The following is an 11,085-nucleotide window of genomic DNA, read 5'->3' on the forward strand; positions in this document are numbered from 1 at the left end:
TGGAAAAAAGCAAATGAATAAAAAATGGGAAATAGAAAATAAACACTGGAAAGACTCGGAAAAACACAATGGAAAAAACCCACTGGAAAAAACCCACTGGAAAAAAAATAGAAAAAAACACTGAAATAATGGAAAATAGGAATGGAAAACAGCAAATGGATAACAAATGGGAAATAAAAAATAAACACTGCAAAGAATCGGAAAAACACAATGGAAAAAATAGAAAAAAAAAACGAAATGGAAAGAACCCACTGGAAAAAAACACTGAAATAATAGAAAATACGAATGAAAAATTGCAAATGGATAACAAATAGGAAATAGAAAATAAACACTGCAAAGAATTGAAAAAACACAATGGAAAAATAGAAAAAAAAACAGAATGGAAAAAACCCACAGGAAAAAAAGTGGAAAAAACACTGAAATAATGGAAAATAGCAAATGGATAACAAATGGGAAATACAAAGTAAACACTGCTAAGGATTGGAAAAACAGAATGGAAAAAATAGAGAAAAAAAAAACAGAACGGAAAAACCTAAAATAAAAAAATAGAAAAAAACACTGAAATAATGGAAAATTCGATTGGAAAATGCAAATGAATAAAAAAAATGGGAAATAGAAAATAAACACTGCAAAGAATCGGAAAAACACAATGGAAAAAACCCACTGGAAAAAAATGGATAAAAACACTGAAATAATGGAAAATACGAATGGAAAATAGCAAATGGATAACAAATGGGAAATAGAAAATAAATACTGCAAAGAATCGGAAAAACACAATGGAAAAAATAGGGAAAAAAAACAGAATGGAAAAAACCCACTGGAAAAAAGTAGGAAAAAAAACACTGAAATAATGGAAAATAGCAAATGGATACGAAATGGGAAATAGAAAATAAACACTGCAAAGAATCGGAAGAACACAATGGAAAAAATAGAAAAAAAACGGAATTGGAAAAATCCACTGGAAAAAAATGGAAAAAAACACTGAAATAATGGAAAATAGGAATGGAAAATAACAAATGGATAGCAAACGGGAAATAGAAAATAAACACTGCTAAGGATTGGAAAAACACAATGGAAAAAATAGAAAGAAACGGAATAGAAAAACCCTAAACAAAAAAAAATAGAAAAAAAACACTGAAATAATGGAAAATACGAATGGAAAAAAGCAAATGAATAAAAAAAATGGGAAATAGAAAATAAACACTGCAAAGAATCGGAAAAACACAATGGAAAAAACCCACTGGAAAAAAATAGAAAAAAACACTGAAATAATGGAAAATAGCAAATGGATAACAAATAGGATATAGAAAATAAACACTGCAAAGAATCGGAAAATTACAATGGAAGAATAGAAAAAGAAATTGGAAACAATTAGAAAGCAGTAAAAAAAAATAGAAAAATTACGAAAAAAATATACGAATTGAAAAAAAACATATAGGAAAAACATATGGAAAGAAAATGGAAAAGAAACAATGATAAACAATTTGAAAATGCATCAATAAAAAAAATTTATAAAATAAGCTAAAAAAAGAATTGGAAAAGAAACAATGAAAAAAATAAAACGTGGAAAAAGCACGATGGGGAAAAAAACTTTAGAAAAGTGGAGAAAAAAAGTAATAAAAGTCTTAGAACACAAAGAAAAATTAAAAAGAAATGGAAAATACTGTGAAAAAAGAGTAACCAAAATATGAAAGCGCAAACGCAATAAGATGACGGAACGACCAAATTTCGTTGCATGTAACGCAAATGTAGTAATGATGAATTTTTCGACTTAACAAGCGGCGATGTGAGACGGGATCCCTCGAACGAAAATGTACCAAACGGGGAAAAAAAGAAGGAAAAAAAAACCTGACAAAATGTTGCCTTTTTTTCCCGAAGAAAAACGGCAATATTAGATCAGCCACTCTGCCTTCTTACGATTACTTTGAATATCATAAGAAGCAGAAATTCAGGAAAAATAAATAACTTACCTTAAAATTAAGAATTATTAGTAAGCTTACGAAGAGTATCATACTATTTCTTGAATACATAGAGCCTCCTATTTTTTAAGCTAGTAAAACTTACCTGTAGTTACCTTACCTTACTATTAATGACTGTTAGATGGGTCTTTACAAGGCTTCTTGCTCATTTTTCTTGATATCCTGAGGGAAAATTAAAGATCATTATATTAAAATCATTACATCAATGTCGTAAAAGTAATAGAATGATTGTATTTTAATGGAATATTTTTGTCCCCTTTCTTAAATTTCCTAACATTAGGAAAACTAAGATGTCAGAATCGAAAATCCCTATCTAGATAATTTGCAGATTAACCGAACTGTTCCGTTAAAGAGCAGAATCAAGTGTTTTCCTCATTGTCCCAAGATAATGAGATCATATACGGCTTCATGTGGTTAAAGTTCAAAAGTTTGTTAACTAATTGGTTGGCTATATTTATTGACTTGATTCTAAATATAAACAAATGACATTACGATTTTTTTTCTTTAATTGTACATATTTTAATAATTAATGTGAACAAGTTTGAACATTGCATTAATAATAAAAGGAAGTGTTTGTGTCCGTGTGTTCCTCCTATAAATCCAGAATCGTTTGCATAGAAGGGTTCTAAAATTTGGATAGCGGCTTCGAGGAGAAATTTCAACCTCCCTTTCTAAAAATGATTCAAAAACTTTTATTCATTTGTTGGGAAAAGACGTTTTAAAAAAGAATATTTCTTATGGGATATGCATTAACCATTGTTGAAAATTAAACTGTTGACGATTCTGTTTTAGTACTTCAAATATTTAAAACATGCAATCATTTTCAGCTTTGCAATATTTATCACGGTGAACAACGATAATGCTTGAGTTGAAAGAACTTAATAACGAAAGGATTGAAGAAAAGTTGGACTGTAGATATTGTTTGACTTATGTGTTTTATTTGTATGATAAAGAGTCAATATTCTGATCCTTTTACAAAATGTGAATCAGTGCGCGTTTTTTTCTTATAAAAAAATTTATATTCAAAATCAAATTTCTCTATAACTATTTGCCTATTTGGTTGAAATTTTGCATATCGTTATTTAAAATTATTTCTTTAAAATTATGTACAACTTCGCATACCTGACGATTCAAACTTTTATCAAACATTAGTAAATAAGATGATAAATAATTATTTAAAATACTTTGTTGCATGGAATTGTCTTTGGATATTTTAATTGTATAATTGAGTACAAAAATTATTCACTTTGTTTAAAAAGTTTGAGATATGACAAAATACACAAAAATTAAAATAAATGCTCCAGGGTTCAAATCTTGGCCAGCTCTCCTGATCAAATTATTGAAACATTATTTTCCTGATTCTGACTATCCCCACCCCTATATTTTAAGGGTCAGGAATCCAAATCAGTAGAGGACAAAATGTTTATTCAAAGAAAATGCGTTTTTGTATCAGATTTCGTAACTAGAAATATCATCTGCACTAATTAATTAGCATATTAAAAATTTGACCCTTGAGCCATTAAAATTGAGTCATACTACGTAAAAATGTGCCCACTAGTTCAGTTTTTCTTTTCTTTTTGCGTATTGTACCATTTCAAAAATACTGCATTTTTCTGAATTCTAGTGGATTTCACTCAATAGTAAATAAAATATCCTTTTATTTAATTTAGTTTTTATGTAAATGGGTCTTAAATTATTATGAATTCATCACTATACAATTGTTAAACTTACCTAACTTACAAAAAGACGAGTTTGGAGAATTTTTCGAATATTTCTTGCTCTCTTCATCTATGCAAACAAAAAGCCATTCATCCATACGAATAAGATCAGAGAACACTAAACAACGACTTCGATAAGCTAAAAAAATCTATAATATTCATTAGTTTCACCTGTAAAAAAAATTTAATATTAAAATCATAAATTAAATACTTAAAAAGTAGACAATGCACAACAATTTTTAAAGAGTAAAAAGTAGACATATGACTATCGATGTAGTAAATTTGATAGTCAATCGACAACAATTATTTTCTCTTAAATTTGGCGATTATAAAATTCTTTCTGCGTATTTTCTTTCACTAAGCGCAACCGTTTGCGGTTGATAACAGAACACGTTAATACCACTAATTTGTAAAATAATATATACAAATTTTATAGACAAATCGCAATTCTTTTATTCGTTTTTGCTAGACGTATGTGATAAGATGTTTGATAATCAATTTTTTGACCATTAGATCAATCAACTTATTTGCATATTTACTGCATTATATACATATTTGTTTGAAACATTGAACCCAGAAGGCATTAAAAACATTCCATTATCCACATTTACTTAAAATATTACTGTCTGTTTTATGTAAAGCACAAAACAGAATAAATAAAGTTAGCTACACATACAGAAGAGTTCTTTCATAGACTAATAATATAGGTAGACTGCTCATCTATGATTGCCAATTGGCAACCAGGAAGTCTCTTCACCAAACCTAGCTGAGTTTGGGTAGGGGCGGACTAAGCAATCGCTAGGGAGTGCCAAATAAAATGGGCAGAAAATTCATTCGTGATTTCTTTAAAAATATTACAAAAAAATGTTTTTAACTTTTCATACGTGTTTCTTTTAATTTTTTTTGACACTCTGTTTTCTGATAATTTCCATTAAAAAATTTCATAGGCGATTAATATTTTCTTTAATGTTAAAGCAAGGTAAAATTCGAGTGATGGTCTGTTTTAGCATCCATTGCGCATATATATTATTGCTTGTAGAACTCAACGCGAAAGTAAGATGGAAAAAAAAAATCAATATTTTTTAACAAAAGTTACTGTGTCAAGATGTTTTGTCTGAGATAATCACTAGACAAATCAAAATGAAGTTTTTTTGATTTTTCACAAACTTATTTATGATTGTATAATGCAACGAGTATTTAATAACATGTTTATGAAAAAAAAAAGATTAGTGCTTTAAAATTAATTTTAACATTTATTTTTATATTCACTTCAATAAAATTGAATACAAAATAATTTTATCGATATTTTCTTTAAAGACTTTAAAGCTGCATTTTTAATAATCTCCTTATTGAAATAATTATGAAAATTTGCACGAAATTATTTTGAAAACTTGTAATTTTTTGTTCAATATTTTGTCTTAATTTAGATAAAAATTTAAGATATAACCAAAACTCTCCAAGTTTATATTATAGTTTGCTTTACTTAGTTGCTTTACTAGTTTAGGGTCTTTGAAATTAAAAATTTAATAAAAAATTTAAGAGGAATTTAAACAAACGTTCAATAGTCCCCCGGCATTAAATTTTGCTTTCGTATTTAACTATTTAAACCGAAACTGTATAAAAAAAATAAGGATTTCATTATAAAATAATTCTTTATTAAATTCATAATTCGATTGAAAACAATTAGATTGAAATTAAATTTATGAAATATTTATTTGAAAGAATAATTATACTTTGTCCAAACTCTTCGCAGTTACAAATCCTTTTTAATTACCTACATTATATTTTGCTCCGCATAAGTAAATTTATCTTATCAAATCTTATTAAATCTTTGTTTTAATTTTAATTTTACTTATTTTAATTTTACTCAATTTAGTTTTACTTATTTTAATTTTACTCAATTTAATTTTAATCTTTTTAATTTTACTAATTTTAATTTTACTCATTTTAAATTTACTTCCTTTTATTAAATTTTATTTTCCTTCATTTTTCTTAAAGAAAATCTTACAATTTTAATATAGACGAAACTTACCGATTAAGTAAATTTGTTACTCATAAAGTTTAACATTTATAACTCAATTTAAAAATATATAAGTTGACTAGTTGCAGAGAAAAAAAATTAATAAAATCGTTGAACATTGAAAAATAACTGTCAATTTTCTTTTAATTTATTTATTTGCTTATTTTTTCTTTGCTTTTCAGTTTAGCTTTTCCATTTGTTTAACCCACATAAAATTATTTAAACGAAACCAACCAAAAAAATATGTTTTCTAAAAAAATATTTTCGCTAAACTTGAAAACCATTGAATCTTTCTAAAAAAATAATTATTCCCGGAGCCTGGTTTGATTAATTTAATGTGATAAAGGGGGAAAGATAATTTTTCAGGGTAAGTTTGTTTTAAGAGGAAGGGGGGTTTTTACGATTGGGGTAACAGTCTAATCCGATTTTATTTGTCTATGGGTAATTTTAAACTCCTGATTTCAATGTTAAGCTAACAATCACTTTTTCTAGAAGCTTTCTATTTCGGAAAACACATATTACAAAACATATTTGAGAGGACTAATATGAATTATAAATACTGAAGGTATATAATAATAACTCAATTGTAATAGATTTACACAATTATAAATTCTTAATTTGCATAACTTTGATCTCAGAAGAGCACTTCAAAAGCTCTTTAGAGAACAAGTGCAATAGTATCATTAAAACCACAAATCCGAAATTAGTTTTTTTTATACAGTGGAACAAAAATTTAAGTTTTTAAAATCAAGGAATTAAAACTAAAAATAAATAAAGAAGTACCAACTTTCTAAACTAGATATCAGTAATATACAATAATATATACACTATACAATAATATATATAACCTAAACATATATAACATATGAAATAATATGTATAACATAAGTAAACTTCAAATTAACTACTTAATTTAATATAGGTATATACCTATTATTAATGATATTATGTATATTTAATACTTAATTGATACTTTTTTCGAATATTTGCTGTAAACGAAAAATAAAAGATAATTGTTTTCAGCAGATTATTCGGAAAATAATATCGTAAATAATACCAAGCTGTAATATCGTTATTTAGACTAAAAGAAACTTCAGTTATGGATAAATTGCAATAGTTGGCTCTTCTTTAAATAGAAGAAATAAATAGAAAGTTTCAAAATATAGAGCTAGTTTACTTTATAATTGTATCAAAGATTTATTTTTCAATTTTCCGAAGCCAAAATTTTTACATTTCTTAAATCTTAGAAAGATTTTAGGATGTTTTATTCCAGTCTAATTAAAATGAAAATAAGATTGGAAAATAGGTGCTAATGAGCCTCCTCAACACCTTTCATACACGCATTTAAGTTCGTAAATGCTGAAAATGTTTAAAAGTAGCGTTCCATTGAACGCTGTAAGTTTGTCAATTATAAAATGACATCTTAAAACTTGTGTTTAGAACTGGAAAATATCGCCAAGATTTTTTTTTTAAATTTAAATATTTACTAACAAAAAGAATTCATTCATATAAACAAACTAATACATTTAACAAACTTGTTTCACTCTTTTCGAAAATTTTTGCTTGTTGTTGCTGCTGCACGTGGTTGATTATGAAACTTTTTATTTAAAACTCACGTTTTAAAACAATTTAGACAAAAATATCATCCTCTAATCATAAACACATAATGAAACAAAAATTTATGTATTTACATGGCACAATATTGTAAATGCGCGAAAGTCAGAATTACAAAAAATATTCAAAATTAAATAATAGTTTGGCTCTTTTAAATCCAGGAGAGAAACAAATATTCGATTGAATCAATTACTAAAATTTTCCTATTGAAACGTCTTAAACTAGTAAAACGAGCGCAATACATGAGATAAAATAGAATCGTTTTTTCCTAATAATTCATTGTAACTATGTAAATACACAAATGTAACAATCAGCTTTTAATGAATAAATTTCTTAGTTATAACTTTTTAATCAAAGGAAGCAGCAGCTTTTAAATATTTTTTAATTGAGAAGATTTTGATGTTTTATTTAGTTAAAACATTAAATAAAAGAAAGTAAATTTAATGTTCTTCAAAGATACATTTTAGGCACATAATATTCTGTATGTGCAAAATTGAAATTCGAAAATAACAGATAAGACATTTTGGCTTCCTTTTTAAGATATTCAATTTAAAACCATCTCGTGGGAGATAAAAGCCATGATTTTTATTACCAAAAACTCAAACTATTTAGAATGTCAGCGAGTCCACTGCAAGTATTTTTTTTCGTCTACACAAGCATTCCTTTTTCATATTGTAATGTAAAGCAAATCTCTTGAACAAATCATTATTTTCAGAAAGGTATTTTGAAATAATGATCTGAATCAAGCAATTCTGAAACCATCAACTGTGATAATTTAATACTTATTCAACCATCATAACTAATATTCACAAAATGAAAACTTTCCATACTCATGTATTAAAAAACTTATAAGGAAAATTGTTTCAAATAGGAAAACAATGAATACTGTGAAGAGTATTTTAATATAGAAATTAATCAAAATAGATAATCCATGTCTTATGAAAACAAACTTGCATTTAAGTTTTTAAAGAAATTTTATTCCATTTAAGGATTTATTTTGTATACCTTAAAAATTTCAACAACACAGTAAGGATTTGTTGAAAACTTTGCAGTTTTTCAAAGCATAAAACATAAATACATATACAAAAATTTATTAAAAGAATGTTTCTGCACTTAAGAAAGCTGTTTTTATTGCATCTGTTTCGAAATAAAAATAGAAAGACAACTTCTTCTCTTTTTTAAAAAAAAGTAAGATAATTAATACTGTGAGATATGCATAATTTGTAAAATAAATGTAAGGATCATAACTTTTAACCACACACATTTTTTGTGCTCGGTTTTAAAGCAAAATACAATTTTGCGAACAAATAGTTTTATATGCTGTGATTTAAAATAGCTGCAAAACTTCTTTAAATTTAGAGCAGAAACTTTCAATTTGGAAAAACAAATGCATTGGAATTTAAGTTAGGAAAACATCCTATTTTCACTCTTTAATCAAACGACTATAATAGCAGAAAGAAATTGAGGTAAAATTTTTTTGGATGGATTTTTTCTAGGTAGGTTGGTTTGATTTAAAAATCAATATCCATAAAAATTCATTAAAATAACACATATTATTAATGAAACTTTTTGGAAAATAATTCCTTCTGAGGGCATTTGTTTTTCCATACATTAAAAATATCAAAAATCTAACTACATAATAAGAGTGAATAGAAAACTCTAGAATTTTAAACCCATGAAAAAACAAATATTACTGGATTTTTCTTTCAAATCAGTTTAAACTTTCCTTTTTCAAAAAAGTTTTTTCAACAATGCAAATTGAATATGTTTTTAATAATATGTTTAATAATATATTTTAAACAATACAAATCAAATACATTAAGTAAAAATGAATAATGGAAAAAAATTTCTAATTCAGTCAACTTTCCACTTATACAAAATGAATATTTTTATTTCCATTATTATTAAAAGCCAGATATTAAATTTTTTTTGAACAAGTCATATTTGTTTAATGGAGTAATAGTTTTAAGATTTTGGGGACCATTTTTTGTAATTGAATAAAATCCTAACTAATATCTAAAAAGTCACCGAGAATAGAGTTGAAAAATTAGTTAATACGAAAATACTGTGTAACGATAAGAAACCGTCCATCTTCATTTTTATGGGAGAAATCCGAATTTATTGCAGAGACATCAGACATGATGGAATTTATTCCAAAAACACTTTCGAACTATTTAAAAAAGCATAATATAAACAATAATTGAGCCTTAAAATTTGTTTTGACATTTACATATTTATCAATTATTTCCTTAAAAAGAATCAAAATTAAAATTCTAGTCATTAAAAGTAAATATTATAGAAATTTATTAAGCATGATTTACGCCAATAATTACTGATGTAAATGAAGATGGACGTCACTGGGGCACCCGGGTGCGTGGAGCCCGTATTTGCTTAACACTACAATTTAAGCCGATGAAGTAACAACTGAAGATCTATGGAAGGGACTGTTTATATACATGAAAGCTGATTCTGAGAAAAACGAATGTCAAGGTTTGTGAATTTTTCAGGAGCTATATGATTAAAATTTAAAAAAAAAATTAAAAAAAATGTTAATTTTTGATGTTGAGAAAAGTAAATTATAAAATCTGGTTGGACAAGAATCGCTTTTTCCTCAAACTTCATTGCCATATATATTTCCTCACTAAGTCTTGTCTTATTCACGATACTTTTCTTAGTTCTTCTCGTTTATGCATGGATATGAACCATTTTTTCCAAACACGGTCCATCTTCACTGAGTAAAAACTCTCGTGAAGATTTCTCATGTTAATGATTTGTCAAAAATTAGTAACCCTCATATGGACAACATGACGATCCAATCGAAATTTTTGTAAAAAAAAATGGACATAAGCCGTTCTTCTCTTTTGATCTTCAATTTTCTTTTTCCTCTTATTGATTTGATCTTCAATTTTCATAGTTTTTTTTTTTAATATTTAAAAGGTAAAAAATTTGACTTTTAAACTTCAAAAATTTCCTAAAAAATTTGCAAATGAATTTTAAGACTTTCTGAAATTTGAAGTATAAAAATTTTGAAACTGATAAATTAAGAAAAAAAACAGAGCATTTTATTTATTTTCTGATTTAAAAAAATTTATTTTCACTCTTAAATGAGAATGTTTTTTTTTTCAAGATAAGTACACATGAACAAAAGCTATTCAAAATGTGAGTATTAAAAAAAAAGTGAGAATTCAGAATATAGTAAAAAAATGAAAAAAAAAATAGAAAATCCACATTGTAGGGTTAAGCAAACCCCCTGGGGGAAATTTTGATTTAGTTTGAAGAACAATTAGCCAAGTCAAACACACCTTCTAGTAAAAAAAAAAACTTAACCTTTTGAGGTTCGGATTCCAGCTTTGGAGTTTACTGTTTCGCGTGTGCTTTAAAAAATATCCCTAATAAACAAACAGACCATAACAGTCTCATCAGGATTATACAAACGGGACTTTTCCTTCATATTCCTTCTTTGATTATAGTTACTATATAGCTCTATGTAGTTGCTTTTTGCCTTCTGAGTTCCGTTCAAAATTACGAGGATTTATAGACAGAACATTAAATCTATAAAAATTGCTTTGTGAGATTCCACGTCGATTTTGCATGTCGTTCAAAATGCAGGGAAAGTAATTCGTGGAATTTGTCAATTATTCGCATTTGTAATCAAACATATATTACGAAACTCTAATTTTAACTGTAACGCTATTATACTGACTAAATATGATGATTCCAATCAGATTTCCAATCAGATAAGTAAAAAATATTT

This window comes from Parasteatoda tepidariorum, chromosome 12 (genome assembly GCF_982258835.1).
Source record: "Parasteatoda tepidariorum strain Cologne lab strain chromosome 12, Ptep-v5.0, whole genome shotgun sequence".
NCBI classification, from domain to species: domain Eukaryota; kingdom Metazoa; phylum Arthropoda; class Arachnida; order Araneae; family Theridiidae; genus Parasteatoda; species Parasteatoda tepidariorum.